The sequence below is a fragment of the Diceros bicornis genome, chromosome X (assembly GCF_020826845.1).
Source record: "Diceros bicornis minor isolate mBicDic1 chromosome X, mDicBic1.mat.cur, whole genome shotgun sequence".
Taxonomy (NCBI): domain Eukaryota; kingdom Metazoa; phylum Chordata; class Mammalia; order Perissodactyla; family Rhinocerotidae; genus Diceros; species Diceros bicornis.
Window position 1 is genome coordinate 35,736,718 of NC_080781.1, and position 20,891 is coordinate 35,757,608.

General features: G+C 42.9%; 1 protein-coding gene across 2 annotated transcripts in view; it reads left to right on the forward strand.

The window, feature by feature from the left end:
• Positions 1–660: 660 nt before the first annotated feature.
• The window catches only part of USP9X (ubiquitin specific peptidase 9 X-linked), a 168,523-nt gene continuing 148,292 nt past the window's right edge, over positions 661–20,891 (forward strand). Inside the window, exon 1 of one of the 2 annotated variants that reach the window (XM_058535664.1) lies at positions 661–778. The gene's annotated coding sequence lies outside the window, so the exon portion shown is untranslated. Of the gene's footprint in view, positions 779–2,186; positions 2,393–20,891 lie in introns of those variants that run through there. The other variant, XM_058535663.1, reaches the window with a different exon arrangement.

The window sequence follows — 20,891 nt, forward strand, 5'->3', positions numbered from 1 at the left end:
GAATAGATGAAGCAAGAAAGCCAAAGTAGGGGGCTGGCCCCGTGGCTTAGCGGTTAAGTGCACGCGCTCTGCTACTGGCGGCCCGGGTTCGGATCCCGGGCGCGCACCGACGCACCGCTTCTCCGGCCATGCTGAGGCCGCGTCCCACATACAGCAACAAGAAGGATGTGCAACTATGACATACAACTATCTACTGGGGCTTTGGGGGAAAAAAAGGAGGAGGATTGGCAATAGATGTTAGCTCAGAGCCGGTCTTCCTCAGCAAAAAAGGGAGGATTAGCATGGATGTTAGCTCAGGGCTGATCTTCCTCACAAAAAAAAAAAAAAAAGAAGAAAGCCAAAGTAGTAGTAACTGTTGAAGCTGAGTGATAGATAAACCGGGACTCATTAAACTATTCTCTTTATTTTTGTGTATGTTATTAAGCTATTAAATTATTAAGCTTCAAACTCACCCTTCTATACTCTAAGCTTTCGTTCCGGGAATGAGATTCTACCATCCACATTTCTGCTTTGCCAATGGCTCCCTGTTAGACTCTGCCTATAGGGGGCGATAGAGGGAGACTGCAAGGCTGGAGGAGAACGAAGGAAATTCAACTCCCTTGTGTTCTTCCTTGTTCCTTCTTGTCAGCTTCCTGCTTCTGTCAGCATCCCCTCAGGAACATTTCTTCACCCCTGCACCAGCAGTGCCTTTCCGTGTCTACAGCTGACTCCAGTTTGCAGTTTTCCAGCATGCACAGAACCAGCCTCATCACACCTCCATCAGAAACACCAGCATGAGGTGAGCAGCACCCCTCCTCAGAGGTTTGGGTCCCAGCCCCATGGAGCCTTTCCTCCAAGCTTCTAAGCTGTAATAATTCCATTCTCTTTCCTTTGTACCCCAGCCCTGGGAGTGGTAGCAGCTTCCTGCGATTACTCTCTTTATGATATCTTAGAGTTTTCTTTCCACTATTTAAGTTCCCTACTTAACAACTTTATGCCTAATTAACATTTTTTATATTAAATCCTGTCTGTTCAAATAACTAATGTGGCTTCTGCCTCCTGACTGGCCGCAGACTGAGAGGTACACCAACTCCCATCAGTCATTGGTTGAGGGCTGCTCCCAGGGGAGTTCATTCCCCAGCATTTCTAGGCTGACACATGGGTGGCAGAGCCGGCTCCAGTGGCCAGAGAAAGCCCTCAGGCAAAGTAATGCAAGAGCTAGCAATTGGAATTTGGGCCAGTGTGCACTAAGGTGATAAGGGAGAGAGGAGTGGGGGCGGGCATGACAGTGTTTGCTACACAGCCAAATGCCCTTTGTAAAAAATTAGTTTCTACTTACACAAGCGTTCATTATCCTTGAAAGACACTTAGTTATTAAGCATAGGCTAAAGTCTTCTCAATCACCATTCCCAATCCTGATTCCCTTCTCTTACTTCCTCCCCAGAGGTAACCACTGTTGTCAGTTATCATTTACGTGGGTTTTTCTACATATATATGCTTATTAACATATATGGCATTATTTTGCAGGCGTTTTGTTTTTATTTCATAGTATACATATATTTTTGCAATTTGCTGTATTCACTAAACAATTTGTCTTGAAGTCATTCCATATGACACATAGATCCATCTCATTCTTTTTAACTGCTGCATAATATTTCCTAGTGTGCATATGCCATTGTTTATTTCACTGTTGTCCTATGTTGGCTATTAACAAAATTCTCTGATTAATATCCATGTCCCTGTGTCTTCGTACCTGTTCAGGAGTGTTTCTCTAGAGTAGATACAGAGTAGGAGAAATGCTGGGTCAGAGAGAGTGCATATTTTAAAACTTGCATTAGATGTTAAAAATATGTCCTCCAAAATGTAGTTCCAATTTGCAAGCTGTGATATTGTAATTTATAATAAGAAATATATTTGTGATTTATAATGAGAAATATAATAAGAAATATAAATGGAGTCTTTGTCCCCATTTCTGGCACAGAGCTCCTAAAACCCTTGGAATTTCCTAAGTGATGAGAGCAACAAAGGTGTCTTTTGTTAGGTTAATGAGGTGACTTTGGACTGCTCCTAAGGATGGGGGCTGGTTGCCAGGGGAACCAACCATGTGATTAGAGGGCTGGAACTTTCTGTCCCACCTCCTGACCTCCGGGGAGGGGAGAGGGGCTGGAGGTTGAATCAATCACCAATGGCCAATGAGTTAATCAATCATGCCTATGTGATGAAGCCTCCATTAAATCCCCAAAGTACCGACTTTGAAGAGTTTCCGGGTTGGTGAACACGTGGAGATTCAGGGAGAGTGGTGCGCCTGGAGAAAGCATGGAAGCTTCTTGCCCTTTCCTCACATCTTGCCGTGTGCATCTCTTCCATCTGGCTGTTCCTGAGTTATGTCCGTTTATAATAAACCGATGATCTAGTAAGTAAAATGTGTCTCTTGAGTTCTGTGAGCCGCTCTAGCAAATTAGTTGAACCCAAGGAGGGGGTCACTGGAGCCTACCCAGTCAGTCAGAAGCACAGGTAACTTCGTAGGCTTGTGACTGGCGTCTGAAGCGGGGGTTGGGGGTGGGGGCAGTCTTGTAGGACTGAACCCTTAACCTGTGGAATCTGAAGCTATCTCTGGGTAGATAGTGTCAGAATTGAGTTGAATTCTTAGATACCCACTGATGTCCAAGAATTACTTGGTGTTGTGTGGGAAGCCCCCCCCTCCACTGCCCCCACAAGTTGGAAATTGGGTCCAGGAACCCAAAATAGTTGGTATCAGTGAAGTGGGATTTGCTAGAACGGCCGTGGCTCACAGAAACATGTGGTTTGGGAAGAGAAAGGATGAAAGGGCGGGGGGTGAGGAACCTTTGATTGCTGGGTGTCCACGTGGTCACCCGTGATCTGGAGCAGCAGCCATGCTGCAATCAGTTAGGAAGGTAGATCCAGCTCCTGGGGAGTTGGTTCGCTGGATGCATAAGGAAAGGCACACTGATAAGAAAAAGGCAAAATATTCAATGCCTTGGTTATTGTTACCTGTAATAGCTAAACTAAAAGTCAAAGAGAATGCTAGGTCGGACTTTGATGCTAGACCAAGCTCAGATTTCAGTGAGTCTGAGCTTCGGCCACTAGCCTCAAAGCTGCCCCCCAAGGGAAGAATCAACGTGGGGGAAGGGCGAACCGAAGAAACTACTGAAACCAGGGAATATAGTGTGAAGGAGTTGTTTCATTTTGTGGATCGGTATCATCAGCTTCCTGAGGGACCTTTTACTGGATTATGAGAGTGACTAATTTGGGGGCTGTGTACTGGGTTCGAGTGCTGCAGAGGGGAAGAGTGTGTTTGGGTTGATACAGGACCCACAGCTCACTATGGAACAATCTCAGGTGGCTATATGTGATCCAGACACACAGAAAGGTATTTGTGAGGAAACAGCCAGCCTGCCGGACTGGATAAAAGCCGCTGTAAGGTCTGTTTACCCCGAGAAGGGGGACTGTCCATCCCCGCCGTGAATGTCAAGTGGAACACCCCAGAGGAAGCGGCTGATATGCTTCGTGTGCAAGCCACGCGGGACTGGCATTATGATGACCGGGATATTCACCCGCTGAATATGCCCATTTCCCAGGTCATGGTAAATGCTGTGGTTAGGGGTCCCCTTCCACATGGGCACCTCATATAACCTTATTTGTTACAAAACCAAAAAACAGTTCGTAAAGCCTTATGAATTTGCTATTGCAGCTTCCCCTCATGGGTCTTATAGATGCTAATAGAAACATTAGGTTAATTAACAAGAGAATGGGAAGGGGCCTAGGGGAGAGGCCAGGGACTCTTCCCAACTAGGTGGAAATTTTTAAAAGGTTACTAAGAAATAAGATGAATAAAGTTAATATTGATAGGAGTGAAACAAAGAGGAAACAGAAAGGGGAGAGTCCTGGGACTCGTCCCAGCAGGGTGGGAATCTTTAGATGGTTATTAAGAAATGGGATGAATAAAACAGACATTGATGGGATTAAAACGAAGATTTTAATACAGCAGTACCTAAGGTTGGGCTGGCCGAAGGGACCCCCTGTCGTTCCCCCAATATTAAAGGGCCTCAGACAAGGCCGCTCTATTTACCCCAGTCTGCAGAAATTTAAAAAGCTGGAAGGTAGAGATAACTATGAGAAACCCGACCAACAATCGCTTGGGGTAGCGGTTAGGTCTATTAATCAAGATAAAGATTGACAGAAGGGCCAGGGTCCCTTGACTCGATCCCTTGCTAGGAACCCAAAGCTTTTTGCACAAGAGTGGTTACAATGGTCAAGGAGTGGAGAACAGAAGTTTCCAGGACTCATTGATACGGGAGTCTCCCGAACTGTGGTACCAAAACTCATTGGTGAAACCCTGACTCCTGCTGCAATTAGATTGAGAGAATGTAGAAGTGTAGTGATCGATAGGATTATGAAAGTTGGAATGTCTAAGCAGGTATTATATCAAGAAGTTGTGTCAACTTTACCTGAATGTTTTATAGGAATAGATATTATGTCTGGCTGGGGAACACTTCCCCTTCCTAGTATTGTAAAACCAAAACCTATGGATGAAGTCCTAAGGGAGGCTGCAGTTGGGAATGTAACGGTTGATGGAATTACGGTAAAAGTTTGTAGGAGACTTGGCATGTTTGAAAAGGCTTTATGTGAAGAGGTTGCGTCTCTTTTACCTGATTGTGTTATTACCTGACTGGGGGATGTTTCCCCTACCTAATATTGTAAAACAGAAGGCATGTAAGTCCGTCCTTCAAGCAATATTAATGTGACCTGCTGAATGGGAACCAGTAAGATGCCTGAGCCACATGGTGTGGAATAGAAGCTAGAGCGCTGGTAGGGACAAATTCTCTGTGCCATGGCCCTACGTGGAGCTAGACTGGGGCATATGGCAAGAGCCTGTGAGCCCCTCCCAGCGACCACTCCTGGGACTTTGGACAAGAGAATTTCCATTTGAGGGGCATTTACTGCCTTGCTATTGGACGTTAACTGAAGCTATCCCAATGACTGAAGGACATAAAATGATCCTGAAACCTGAAACACCCACAATGTCTTGGGTGATGTCAGAGAAACTCTCTAATGGGGATGGCAGTGCCCAGAAGAGTTCCATAATAAAATGTAAATGGTTTATCCAGGATCATACTGCCTGGGGAATACAAAGAGATGCTCACAAGCAGGGAGCCTCTCCCCTAGGATGGACTCGGGAACTGTGTGAGGAGCTGCTGGATTCTATCATCACTTGGACAGGGCCCTATAAACAGCTCTCAGCTGACCGACAAAGAGCTGCTTGGTTTGTGGACGGCAGTTCCACGGTGAATGGACGTCCTGTTTGGAAGGCCACCACTCTGATGGAAGGAGGTAAAAACAAATCAGTGGGCTGAATTGCATGCTTTTTCCTTCAGTGATGGAAGAATTGGATGGTGGTAAAAACCCCTATATTTGGGTTTTTACTGACTCCTGGGCAGCGGCGAATGGCTTGGCCATATGGTCAGGCAGGAGGGCAATGGAAACCTGGCCTGTTTAAGGGATGCTTGTGTGGGGCACAGCCCCATGGAAATTAGAGGGGTGCATTCAAGTAGGACGTGGCGATGCCCATCAGAAGAACTCCCTTCCAGCTTTGGAAAGTGACTGGAACAAACAAGCAGATATCCTTGTGTGCTCGCTTGAGATGGTCACCTGAGTCCATGAGATGAGTGGACATGAGGGCACTGCAGCAATGCAGAGATGGGATGATTCTAGACATGGTCCTCTGGCACCCTTTGAGGCACAAAATGCCGACAAGAACTGTTCCGTTACTGGGGCTGGCCCGGTGGCGTAGCGGTTATGTGCGCGCGCTCCGCTTCAGTGGCCTGGGCTTCGCAGGTTCGGATCTGGGGTACGCACCGATGCACCGCTTGTCAAGCCATGCTGTGGTGCCGTCCCATATAAAGTGGAGGAAGATGGGCACGGATGTTAGGGCCAGTCTTCCTCAGCAAAAAGAGGAGGATTGGCGACAGATGTTAGCTCAGGGCTGATCTTCCTTACACACACAAAAAAGAATTGTTCTGTCAGCAAAAGAGACAGTGCAGATGGCCATGTGGCAGATTCCCTGGTGAGAATGCCCTGAACACAGCTGGCAAGTGAGACTGATGCTGGTACCCCTGGGGGTCTACAAATGGGTCCTGACAGGAGTAGACACTGACTCTAGACTGAGCTTTGCTTACCTGGTGTAGATGCAAATACTCAGTATTATGAAAGAACCAGAACAGAAGATACTGCACCAATTTGGACAACTGACTGTCATTTCTTCAGACCATGGGACTCACTTTACAGCCCATAATGTCCAACAATGGACAGAGAGCTATCCTCCTCAGAGTACTAGTTTGATAGAGAATTGGAACGGGCAGGTAAAACATTGGTTGTCTAAAACGGAGGTAAAAGCATGAAGGGCTGGCTTACACGCCTTCACAAGTGTGTGCTCACACTCAACATGAACATGAGTGAGGCTAAAGGAGTATTCCTACTAGATAGATTTGTCTGTTTTCCTGGTGGATCTGGAGAAGAGGGAGTGGGGAAGGTGTTGGTATTCTTTCTTCCCCACATCACCTCAACTTCTTTCCCCCCTACTTGATGCGGTGGTCATAGTACCAGGGCTGCAACTATAAGGGCTGGAAGCAGAGATGATTCCTAAGCAAGAAACTGTAACTGTGTTGGGGCCGGCCCGGTGGTGCAAGCGGTTAAGTGCGCGCGCTCTGCTGCGGCGGCCAGCGGTTCGCCGGTTCGGATCCCGGGCGCGCACCAACGCACCGCTTGTTAAGCCATGCTGTGGTGGCGAACCATGTAAAGTGGAGGAAGATGGGCACGGATGTTAGCCCAGGGCCAGCCTTCCTCAGCAAAAAAGAGGAGGATTGGTATCGGATGTTAGCTCAGGGCTAGTCTTCGTCACAAAAAAAAAATAAATAAATAAATAAAAAATAAAGCACGTGAATGCATCACTTACTCAAAAAAAAATTATATTTAGAAACTGTAACTGTGTTTTTAAACTTTATGTCAGAATTCCTGAGGGCCTGATGGGGCAGGATGTGCCTTCCCCCCATCTGGCAAAATTGGGGCTAATGGTGAAGGCAGCTGTATTGCCTGGTGGAAAGATAGCCCACTGGTTCTGCACATGTGTAGCCTTACCTTCTCTGACAGGAAGTGGACTGAGGGAGAGGGACTTGCTAGACTAGCATTGCTGCCTGCAATCTAGACCAGCACAGTGGCCAAACCTAATGTCCCTTCCAAAGGTGGGAAAGTTTGGGTATAAATGAAGAGAAGGAAAAATAGTAACTGAGGGTAAGGGAGTGAAGAAATGGGTGTGTAATGAGGAAAATCCAATATTACATTAACATCTCAAAAGAGGCTCAGAGCAAGAGATGATAATGTCTCTTAGCTCGATTATATCAGATGCCTGAAAGGGTGAAGCCATGTATTACTGAGACCATTTCTGCTTCTGGAACCTGACAAGATCTAATGGAAGCCTGCAAACAGGAGTGGCCTCTCCCTGGGAGGCATTTTCATAGGATAGGATGCTGAACTGCATAGTTATTAATGACTGAATGGGATTCTAGTAATGTGCCAGTATCTTTCGACTTTTATGATTGTTTTGCTATTGGAGATCTGTGTTTGAAAGACCAGGGGGCAGACTGTGATATTGTGATTTTTTTTTTTATTGATGTCATAATAGTTTCTAACATTGTGAGATTCCAGTTGTACATTATTATTTGTCAGCCACCATATAAATGCACCCCTTCACCCCTTGTGCCCACCCCCAACTCCTTTCCCCCTGGTAACCACCAAACTGTTCTCTCTGTCCATAAGTTATATTCCACATATGAGTGAGGTCATACAATGTTTGTCTTTCTCTGTCTGGCTTATTTCACTTAACATAATACCCTCCAGGTCCATCCATGTTGTTACAAATGGGATGATTTTGTCTTTTTTTTATGGCTGAGTAGTATTCCATTTTATATATATACCACACCTGCTTTATCCAATCATCTGTCGATGGACACTTGGGTTGCTTCCACGTCTTGGCTATAGTGAATAATGCTGCAATGAACATAGGGGTGCATAAGCCTTTTTGGATTGTTGATTTCAAGTTCTTTGGATAAATACCCAGAAGTGGGATAGCTGGATCATAAAGTATTTCTATGTTTAATTTTTTGAGGAATCTCCATCTTGTTTTCCATAGAGGCTGCACCAGTTGGCATTCCCACCAGCAGTGAATGAGGGTTCCCTTTTCTCCACATCCTCTCCAACAATTGTTATTTTTTGTCTTGGTGATTATAGCCATTCTCACGGGTGTAAGGTGATATCTTAGTGTAGGTTTGATTTGCATTTCCCTGACGATTACTGATGTTGAACATCTTTTCATATGCCTATTGGCCATCTGTATATCTTCCTTGGAAAAATGTCTGCTCATATCCTCTGCCCATTTTTTTTTTTTTTTGTGAGGAAGATCAGCCCTGAGTTAACATCCATGCCAATCCTTCTCTTTTTTTGCTGAGGAAGACTGGCCCTGGGCTAACATTTGTGCCCATCTTCCTCCACTTCATATGGGACGCCACCACAGCATGGCCTGACAAGTGGTGCATCGGTACGCGCCCGGGATCCAAACCCGAGCAGCCAGCAGTGGAGCACGTGCACTTAACTGCTACACCACGGGCCGGCCGCCCTCTGCCCATTTTTTGATCAGGTTATTTGTTTTTTTGTTGCTCAGTTGTGTGAGTTCTTTATATATTATGGAGATTAACCCCTTGATATTGTGATTTTTAAGAAAGGTATATTTGGTCTTTGTCCCCATTTCTGGCACAGAGCCTCTAAAACCCTTGGAATTTCCTAAGTGATGAGAGCAACAAAGGTGTATGTTAATGAGGTGACTTTTGGACTGCACCTAAGGATGGGGGATGGTTGCCAGGGGAACCAACCATGTGATTAGAGGGCTGGAATTCTCAGTCCCACCCAGGGAGGAGAGAGGGACTGGAGGTTGAATCAATCACCAATGGCCAATGATTTAATCAATCTCGCCTATGTAATGAAGCCTCCATAAAAATCCGAAAGGACGGGGTTGGGAGAGCTTTCGGGTTGGTGAACACGTGGAGATTCAGGGAGAGGGGTGCGCCCAGAGAGGACGTGGAAGCTCCTTGCCCTTTCCCTACACCTTGCCCTGTCCATCTCTTCCATCTGGCTGTTCCTGAGTCATATCCTTTTATAATAGACTGGTAATCTAGTAAGTAAAATATTTCTTGAGTTCTGTGAGCCGCTCTAGCAAATTAGTTGGACCCAAGGAGGGGGAAGTGGGAACGTAGCCAGTCAGTCAGAAGTACAAGTAACGGCCTGGACTTGTGACTGGCGTCTGAATTGAGTTGCCCAGGAGAGCGTTGTTGGAACCTCCAATGTCTAGCTGGTTGGTTAGAAGCATAGGTAACAGCCTGGGCTTGTGACTGGTGGCTGAAGTGGGGGTGGGGTGGGGGGCAGTCTTGTAAGACTGAGCCCTTAACCTGTGGAATCTGATGCTATCTCCAGGTAGATGGTGTCAGAATTGAGTTGAATTCTTGGACACCCTGGTGGTATAACACAGTGGGGGGAGAGCTGTTCACCCCAACCACCCCACAAACCACCAGGCACCTTCTGCACCCTACTGTCCAGGGGGCCACCAGGGCAGAACCACTGTAATCCAGCGGGAGATACCAACACCCTCAGGGAGCCTTCGGAGTGGCAGCAGTGTCTGTGATATCCAGCTGAGAGCAGAGTCTCACAGAGACTGTTGGAGTGGACTTGTTCCTGAGCACACGTGACAACCCCTAGCAACTCCTGGAAATAATTAGGTGCATTTTTGGGGGCTCTGAGGTCCTTGCATGACCAGGTGGCAGGGCAATTAGGTTACACCTAGCTTTTGTTTTATGCCACCAACAGCGGACTTGGTGCGTGTGGGAGTGGCAGCTGTAGGAGGAGAGCTAGGCAATTTATTTCAATTACCCCCAAGTACACCTGGGGCTGGGATCCATGGTGTACTTTGCCATGTGAATATCTGAAGAAAAAATTTTTTTCAGGCAGAGGAAACAGCAAAGGCCAAGGATCTGAGGTGGGAATGTGCTTATGGTGTTTAAGGACTGGTAAGGAGGCTGGCTGAGGGTGAGGGGGGCAAGTAGGGAACGAGGTCAGAGAGGTAATGACAGGGATTGGAGACTGCATCAGTTTTCCCAGATCACTTCCTGCCCCAGGGTTGCTTTACACCTTGCATCTTTTTCAGGCCAGGCTCTTGGTTTCTTTGGTGATTCAATTTCCTCAAAAACCTTAGTAGGCCTCTGATCTATTTGCTGCTAGGCAGTTCCATGTGCTGTAACCACATCCAAAGTCCTTTCCTAGACATAGTTGTAAAGTCTACTTTATGTATTTGCCTCCTTGTTCCCATGCTTCTCCCTTTTTAAATTAGTGATGGCTACCTTGATGCCAGCTCAAACAGCAGACTAAGATGAGAAGGACAGCACCACCCTCAATCTGATTTTTGCTCCCGAGCGGAGTTCCTTTGTTTAACTGAGGAGTCTTAATGCGCCTTTGTGTCAAGTGCTCAAGCAGTCCCTAAGTGGCAGCATGGTGGCTGACGCTATTAAAGCTGTCAGGCTGGTGAGAGATAATGAGGCCAAATGGATTTAGATGGTAAATTCAGCGACAACATAAGGAAGATCAGCATAGTGTCAGCTCCCCATGTCCCTAGTCCCACAGGATAACACCAAACATGAGCAGCCAAATGCCAGACCACCAGAGTGCTAAGTTATGGAGAAGCCAATTCTAAACTACAGCCAAGCAATTATATAGATAGCCATGGAAGCTGGCATCTGTACCACGGGAAAGTGGGGAAGGTAGAAATGGTTGCCCTCCCCCAAACCAGGGAGAGGGATGAGAAAGAGCCTTGTGTCAGTCTCCCACAAGATAGGGACAAGAAACTTTCTTGCAGCAGCTCCCTGTCCTTATCTCCCTTTGTTCCAGGAGGAATCAGAGCATTCTGCCAAGAGTCGGGTCAGACTGCAGACAAGCTTTGCTTATGTGGCCTACATGGAGATGTGCAAGGTCACCAGCATCGTGATGCAGCCCTTCCCCTATGCTTTGTTACACAAAGCCTTTTTCACTCTACTCTCTTATTATTTGGGATACAGAAGCAGTCAGCTTTTCTAACTATGTATCCTCAAAAATCTTATTTCTTTTCATTTTTGCCCTTGGATCAGCCAATTCTTGCCTGAGCTTTTTTCTCTTTCTTGTAATACCTTGGTAAACACAGCAAGTAACCATCAATACACACTACTAACATTGTGTTCCATCCTCCTTCCCTAAAGCTATAGGCTCGGGAGGCACTTGGGCCGACTTCATTTAATTACAAGTAACATCTTTTTTTTTTTTTTTTTTTTTGTGAAGGAGATCAGCCCTGAGCTAACATCCGTGCCAATCCTCCTCTTTTTGCTGAGGAAGACTGGCCCTGGGCTAACATCCGTGCCCATCTTCCTCCACTTTATATGGGACGCCGCCACAGCATGGCCTGACAAGCGGTGCGTTGGTGCGCCCCCGGGGTCTGAATCCGGGCCGCCAGCAGCCGATCGCGAGCACTTAACCGCTAAGCCATGGGGCCGGCCCCTACAGGTAACATCTTAATCAAGCATTTTGCTGCTATTTAACAAGACTCTCCATCTTTCTATCCTCCGGTATCAGCTTCCTCATTGCCTACTGACTCAAACACAACAGAAATTTCTTTATTGTTCATCTTTCATACTGGGTGGGTGACTAGGTCATTGGGACAGCCCTTCCTCCACGCAGTCATTCAGAAACCAGGCTGACAGGGGCTTTGTTATCGTCAACACATGGCTACCAAGGTCATCCCTAGAGGTAAGGTACAGAGCCATCTCCGTTGTAGCAAGATAGAATGGGAGAAAAGTATATAGGAGTATGCTTGGAAGGTCTACGTGGGCAGGCTGAAAGTGGCTGATGAAATTTGTTCTCACATTCCATTGCTTATAAATTCATCATAATGGTCACACCTAACTGCAAAGGAGGCTGGGAAATATGTGCCCAGGAAGAAGAGGAAAGCATGGATTAGGTGAGCAGCTAGCAATCTCCTCCACAGGGTGCTATCGAATAGTGTATTGGCAGTGCGGGTGGTGAGAAGTGGCTGAATTCTGGATTTATATTGAAGGTAGAAACATCAGAATTTGTTAACGCCAAGGTTTTTGGCCTGAATAATTGGAAGAATAGAGTTGTCATATACCGAGATGGTAAAGACTATTGAGAACTCAGTTTTAGGTGTGTGATTTTTGAGGGGCCTGGGAGCATTCACTTGGAGACATTAAATAAGCAGTTGGATATGCAGGTTTCACAGTTCAAAGGAGTGGTCAGGACTGAAAATATAAATTTTGGGGCCCTCAGGACATAGAAGTATTTAAAGTCATTGGATAACACTAACTGCAAAACTGTATATACGATAATATTGAATTTCATTCATTCTACAAAGTACATTTTTTGATATCGTCACACCTTGGAAATTGGAATACATCTTACAACACTCAATACAGTCTTCAATTATTATGATTGACAGTGTTTTCTTTCTTTGTTAGTAGCATTTAAAATAATGATGTATCTTAGAATTGATGGCTCCTCAGATTCAATGCAACAGTAATAATAGTAGTAAAAATGATGATGATAATGTTGAGCATATTAATATTGTGCATCAGACACTGTGCTAAGCCCCTTCCATGATTATCTTTATATGTAGTTACAGTATTGAAATAAGAGCACAGACACGGGAGCCGACTGCATAAGTCTTAATTCTGGCTCTGAGCTAATTAACCACATGACCGTGGCCAAATGCTTAATCTGTCTGTGCATAGTTTCCTCATCTCTAAAATGGGATGATAATAGTACGTAATTTATAGGTTTATTATGAGGATGAAAGGAATTAATACATGTAAAGTGCTTAGAACACTGCTGAAGCACATAACTGCTAAATAATTTGATAACATTGGTAAACAATGTGAAAAATGTATGTATGCAAAAATTCCTCAAGCTATACTCTTTAGTACATTTTACCCACATTATTGTATGTATTTTATACCTCAATAAAAGAGGAAAACCAACCAAAACAAAAAAGTTTAGAGGAAAAAAGATCATCTGTGTTATAAATAAGAAAAAAAAGTATATGTACAATGATATTCATTGAAGCATTTTTGTCTGAAATTAACACAGTTATTCCAGCTTTCTTTTGATGTGTTAGCATGGTATCTCTTTCTCCATCCCTTTACTTTTAATTTATCTGTGTCTTTATATTTAAAGTGGGTTTCTTGTGGACAACAAATAGTTGGGTCTTAATTTTTAATCCACTCTGACACTTTTGTCTTTTATTTGGTATATTTAGATCATTGATGTTTAAAGTGGTTATTGATATATTAGGATTAATATTTACCATATTTGTTCCTTCTCCTTGTTCTTTGTTTCTTTTTTTTTCTGACTTCTCTGGTTTTTTTTTTTTTTGAGGTATAATTGACATACAACATTATATTAGTTTCAGGTGTACAACATAATGATTTGATATTTGTATATATTGCAAAATGGCCACCACAATAAGTCCAGCCAACATCCATCAACATACATAGTTAAAGAATTTTTTTTTAGGGCCGGCCTGGTGGCTTAGCGGTTAAGTGCGCACGCTCTGCTACTGGTGGCCCGGGGTTGGATCCCGGGCGTGCACCGACGCACCGCTTCTCCGGCCATGCTGAGGCTGCGTCCCACATACAGCAACTAGAAGGATGTGCAACTATGACGTACAACTATCTACTGGGGCTTTGGGGGGACAAAAAAAAAAAAAGGAGGAGGATTGGCAATAGATGTTAGCTTAGAGCTGGTCTTCCTCAGCAAAAAGAGGAGGATTAGCACGGATGTTAGCTCAGGGCTGATCTCCCTCACAAAAAATAACAAAAACAAAAAAAAATTTTTTTTTAGTGTGATGAGAACTTTTAAGATTTACTCTCTTAGCAACCTGCAAATATGCAATACAGCATTATTAACTATAGTTGCCATGCTGTACACTGCATCCCTATGACTTGTTTATTTTATAAATGGAAGTTTGTACCTTTTGACCCCCTTCACTTATTTTGCCCATCCCTCACACCCCACCTCTGGCAACCACCAATCTGTTCTATTTATCTATGAGCTTGTTTTTTTCTTTAAGATTCCACATATAAGTGAGATCATAGTGCACTTATCTTTCTCTGTCTGACTTATTTCACTTAGCATAATGCCCTCAAGGTCTATCCATGTTGTTGCAAATGGCAAAATTTCATTCATTTTTTTTTCTTTTTTTGCTGAGGAAGATTAGCCCGAGCTAACATCTGTTGCCAATCTTCCTCGTTTTTTGCTTGAGGAACATTAGCCCTGAGCTAACATCTGTGCCCGTCTTCCTCTGCTTTATACGTGGGTCACCGCCACAGTGTGGCTGATGAGTGGTGTAGGTCCGTGCCCAGGATCCAAACCCATGAATCTGGGCCGCCGAAGCGGAACGTGCCAAATTTAACCACTATGCCACAGGGCTGGCCCCAAGATTTCATTCTTTTATGGCTGAATAATATATATATACCACATTTTCTTTATCCATTCATCTGTCAGTAGACACTTAGGTTGTTTCTGTATCTTGGCTATTGTAAATAGTGCTGCAAAGAACATGGGGGTGCTGCCTTCTCTGGTTTTAACTGAACGTTTTATATGATTCCATTTTCTCTCTCAGCATATCAATTATACTTCTTTTTTTAGTGGTTGCCCTAGAGTTTGCAATATGCATTTGCAACTAGTCCAAGTCCGCTTTCAAATAATGCTATGCCACTTCATGGGGTAGTGCAGGTACCTTATAACAGAGTATTCCCAATTCCTCCCTTGTTCCTTATAACATTGCTGTTATTCATTTCATTTATCTATAAGCTATCATACTTATTAAGTGTTGCTATTATTGCTAACTAACATCGTTATTATGATTTTGAAAAAACTGTTATCTGTTAGAGCAATGAAGAATAAGAAAAATAAAATACTTTATTTTACCTTCATTTATTCCTTCTCTAATACTCTTTGTTTCTGTATGTAAATCCAAATTTCTGACCTACATCATTTTCCTTCTTTCTGAAGCACTTCTTTTAACATTTCTTGCAAGGCAGGTCTACTGGCAACAAATCCCCTCAATTTTTGTTTGTCTGAGAAAGTGTTTATTTCCACTTCACTTTTGAAGAATAATTTGGCTGGATACAGAATTCTAGGTTGGTCATTTTTTTCTTTCAATACTTTAAATATTTCACTCCACTATTTTCTCTTCTTGTTTGCTTGGTTTCTGAAAAGAAATCCAATGTAATCCTTATTTTTGCTCCTCTATAAGTAAGGTGTTTCTTCCCTTTGGCTTCTTTCAAGATTTTCTCTTTGTCTTTGATTTTCTACAGTTTGAGTATGACATGCCTATAGATTTTTCTTGGCATTTATGCTGCTTGGTATTCTCTGAGCTTCCTGGATCTATGGTTGAGTGTCTGTCATTTATAGTGGAAAATTCTCAGCCTTTATTACTTCAAATATTTCTTCTGTTCCTTTTTCTTTCTTCTTCTATTATTCTCATTATGTGTATCTTACACCTTTTGTAATTGCCCCACAGTTCTTGGATATTCTGTTCTTTTCTATTTTTTTCCTCTTTGCATTTCAGTTTTAGAAGTTTCTGTTAACATACATTGAAGCTCACTTATTCTTTCCTTGGCCATGTCCAGTCTACTGATGAGTCCATCAAAGGCATTCTTCATTTCTGTTATAGTGTTTTTTATTTCTAGCATTTCCTTTTGATTCTTTCTTAGAGTTTCCCACTCTTTGCTTATATTACTCATCTGTTCTTACATGCTGTCCACTTTTCCCACTAGAGCTCTTAGCATATTAATCATAGATTTTTTTGAATTCCTGGTTTGATAATTCCAACATCTTTTCCATATCTGAGTTTGGTTCTAATGCTTGCTTTGTCTCTTCAAACTATGTTTTTTGCCTTTTGGTAGGCCTTGTAATTTTTGGTTGAAAGCTGGACGTGATGTACTGGGTAAAAGGAACGTTGGGAAATGGCCCTGTAGTGATGTGGTGGTAATGTGTGGGGGAGGGGAGGCATTCTATAGTCCTATGATTAGGTCTCAGTCTTTTAGTGAGTCTGGCTGCATCCCTGAGCTGTGACTTTCACAAGTTCTTCTCATCACCCTCCCCCGCCCCCCCCTCCCCCATTTAGGTGAGACAGGAAGGCTAGAGGGAAGTTTCCCTTGAGCACAGGCCTTTGTTAAGAACAGAATAATCAGGGCATATTTTAAAAAGGTTACTTTCCCCCTCCCCCTACTAAGAAGCAGGAGGGGATTTTTTTCTCTAGTCTACACCCTGAAAACATGAGGGAGCTCCTAGAGGTAAAACTTACAAAATCATGGGGGCCCTCCTAAGACTGGACCCCGCCACCCCCACCCTGGAGTTTTTAACTCTCTAGCTTGTCCACACTGAGCCTGCAGTGATTCATCAGTTACAGTGTTAAGTTTTCCTACCCTGGTACTGGCAGCAGGCTTCTGTTCCCAGGCTTCTGCTCCGATAAGCTGTGACTCTCTGTATTTGTATTTTCTGTTGGATATAAGAGGAGTTGTTGATTTTCAATCTGTTCAACTTTTTTCTTGCTGTGAGGATGGGAGTGATGACGTCCAAGCTCCTTACATGTTGGACTGGAAACTTAAAGTCAGCATTTTCTTATAATAGCATAAGATTAAAAATGTGCCAAATGTGCATTAGTAAAGGACTGGCTTATCCAAATTATACTGCATCCACTCAATGTAATACTATGTAATCAAAAGTCAGCTCTTGATGTCCTAGCATGCTAACATTTGCTGAATGTTCTTTGAAGTGAATGATTGTTTGTTTTAAAAAAGGATATGTATATACACCTACTGATCTTCAAAATAAATACAGAAAATGCAATTTTAAAAGTTTAGTGGAGGGGCCGGCCCCGTGGCGTAGCGGTTAAGTGCATGCGCTCTGTTGCTGGCGGCCCAGGGTTTGGATCCCGGGCGTGCACCAACACACCGCTTGTCAGGCCATGCTATGGCAGCATCCCACATAAAGTGGAGGAAGATGGGCACAGATGTTAGCTCAGGGCCAGTCTTCCTCACCAAAAAAGAGGAGGATTGGCATGGATGTTAGCTCAGGACTGATCTTCCTCACACAAAAAAATAAAAATAAAAAGTTTAGTGGAAAATACACCAAAATTATAGCAGTCACATTTTAGCATTATGAGGGTTATTTTTTTGTTGTTTCTCAATTTACCAAACTTCCTTAATTTGATTACATTATTTCTATAAATTTTTTTAAGGGGCTATTCATACAAAAAAAAATCTAGAAGGAAATACACAAAAATGATAGTGGTCATTGGTTTTGGTGATGGAAGTAAGGAAGATTTCTCCCGTTTGCCAGACATTTTGTAATGTCATCATATTCCATTTACAATAATGTTTTTTGTTTGTGACACACATGTGGGTTTTGTTTAGTTTAAGCTTCTGGTGTACAAATTAGGCAAGCTAAGTGGAATACCCTTTTAGAGAATAGTGCTTGGACCAGGCTTGCTTCTGTTGGTTATACCACCCGTTACACTACCATTTCTAGTACACATTTAAAAGCTATCATAAATCACTATTTTGATATGCAATCTCATGTTTGTTGAAGGACTTGACCAAGCAGAAAAGTGGCTGATTTGGAAACAGTGTAGTTTTTCTCCAGTCCTTGAGCAAACTATGAGGGAGCAGTGCAGCCACAAACCTTCTGCAAACAGCCAGTTGAGTCTGCAAACCCTAGAGCAGAGCTGTGATGTCCTCTGCACTACCTAGGTCAACCCCAGAAAGAAGCAAGAGGTCCTGAAATGAGCCCAAAAGTATAAAGAAGAGAGAGAATTGATGCTAGATAGTTGACAACTCATCATTTGCATTTTTTCTAAAAAGAATAAATTTTATCTAAAAGAATGAGGCAAAAAATATACCTAAGAGCCAAGAAAGAATAGCTGTTTCTAGCAGTTAAAAATGCAATGTTTAGAATACAAAAATAAATAAAACAAAAAACCTCACCAATTTTTGTTGAAAGCCTCTTTGTATTTGTGAAAAGTTTGAATTGGAGAATATATTTAGACAAATAGTACTTTATTATATTATTATATAGTATATATAATGCAATTATCTATTAGAATATACATGATATGTATATATAATTATATATATATATTCTTAGCAGATGAATTTTGTCTTAGAAGTCCTGAAGGAAGTAAATCTCAAACTTTTGTAGCCAGCAGTAGAGTCACCTAGGGGCACCTCTTTAACTTGGACCCTTAGCCCTCCCTCTCTTGATTCTAGAGAGCTCTGTGCAAAACAGAGCCCTCAAGTCATTCCTATGCTGGTTTCAGGTGCCTTAGAGAAGCTACTTTAATTACTAAGAATGATTTAGGAGTTTAGTATTTTTCTAAAATGTTCAAAACAACTGTATTGAGAGACTAGATTGTAAATAATTCTCATAATTTTGTGTATACTGTTGATTTGACTAATGCCATAAAGTTTCAGGAACTGAGGAAAAGAGACCAAATATTATGACAAAAGATGCTCCTATTGCTCTTATCACTCAGGAAATTCCAAGGATTTTGGGAGCTGTGAGCCAGGAACTGTGGATGAAGACCAAATATATATTTCTTATAAATCACAACATCATAAGCTAATAAACAAATATGCTCATTTGCTGGTAATTCATATACTACAATATCATTAATTTGGATCTTACTAAATTAGAACATGGTATCCAACAGAAACTGTCTAGAATTTTATGCTTGCCCTGTTATTGGAGGAAAGAAAAAAAAAATCTAATAGGTAAAATGTTTCTCTGAATTCTGTGAGCTGCTCTAGCAAATCAATTGAACCAAGCCTCCTTGGGAATCTCTGATTTATAGGCATTCAGTCAGAAGCACAGGTGACATCCTGGATTTGGGACTGGCATCTGAAGTGGGGGTCAGGGGGGCCAGTCTTGTAGGACTGAGTCCTTAACCTGTAACCCAAAGAGGGAGTCGTTGGAACCTCCAGTCTATAGGTGGTTGGTCAGAAGCACAGGTGACAACCAGGACTTGAAATTAGCATCTGAGGTGGATGGCAGTCTTGTGGGACTGAACCCTTAACCTGTGGAATCGGCTGCTTTCTCTGAGTGCATAGTGTCAGAATTGAGTTGAACGGTAGGACACCCAGCTGGCGTCAGAGAATCATTAGTTGGTCATGTGGGAAAAACCACCTCCCCTCACACATGTTGAAATCGGTGATCAGAACCTTAGAGCTTAACAGTGTTTGCTTTTTTCTGGGATAAGCAATAATATTTCCAAATTAGAGTAGGCTTTGAAGAAACTCTAGCAAAAGAAAGAGTTGGCTGAAAATTTGCCTTTTTACAAAACTTACAGGCTGGCCAAGAAGAAATAGGAGGGTGTGCTAAAGCAGAAACCAAGATGGAGCTGAAGCTTCACCAGGCTGCAATCCTGTAGAGAGAATGTAGTGAGAATTTGACTTGATGTCTGACTTGAATTACCAAATGGTCGGTCTGGACCAAAACCACAGTGCAGTTTTGATTGTGAAGATGGTTGAGAAAATCAGGTTGACTTCGTAGGTCTACATTTAAATCATGAGGCTTATATTTTAGCTAAGTAAGACCTGGAAAATTTGGAATCTTCTGGACAGACATGTGGACGGAGCTGAGCTATACCACTATTAAGGAGCTCTGAGTTGACTATAAGAACTAGCATAGGGTCAGGAGTGAGGCACAATTAGCAGCCCTAAATCGGGCTGAGGCAATTCACTTGTGCCACAAACTGGCGCTAGGAAGATTCAAGCTTCTCAGGAGGTGTAGTTGTTACTTTCCAACTGGGAAAATATGTACTTCTTAGACCTAGATGAAATAAGCAAGACTGTGCTAGTAAAAACAAATGAAAAAGGTCAGATTATTTTGCACTGTGGTGGTTTACATAAAATACATGAAATAGAACTCTTCAGAGTTTAAATAAAACCCAAGATCCAAAAACTGGAGTAAAAGGAGTGAAATTAATACCCTGGACTCTGCATTAAGTCCCTGGCTGGGAACAGGTCAGTTTCAGAGAGGTTCTCTCACAGCAGGATGAACAGACTATTTTTAAGCATATCTGTTCTAGGCACTGGTGTCTAAAATTCAATTGAATATCCATGAGCAATAGCATATTCTTAGCTGTGATCTTTTATATTGTACCTTGTTCTCCCTATCTACGTTCTCTGCCTGTTGTTATGAAGGAAAATGAAATGGGACTATCTTGTTAGAGTCTTAGTTATCATATTTTTTTTTTTTTTTTTTTTTTTTTTTTGTGAGGAGATCAGCCCTGAGCTAACATCCGCCAATCCTCCTCTTTTTTTGCTGAGGAAGACGGCCCTGGGCTAACATCGGTGCCTATCTTCCTCCACTTTATATGGGACGCCGCCACAGCATGGCTTACCAAGCAGTACTTCGGTGCGCGCCCGGGATCCGAACCAGCGAACCCCGGGCCGCCGCAGCGGAGCGCGCGCACTTAACCGCTTGCGCCACCGGGCCGGCCCCAGTTATCATATTTTTATATTAAAAATACTAAGTCATTGTGGACTTTCCACATTCCATTCAAATCACAAAGTCTTCTCTAGGGGACATATCAAAGTTCCCTCCTCTTTTATATTAGCTTGGCCATTAAACCAGAAGACATTTCCATAGGTATGAAGCATTTAACCCCTTGTCTATAGAACTTTAAAATTTGTAGCGCTGAAAGTGTTAAATATCATCAACTTATCCAGGAAATTCTATTCTTTAAG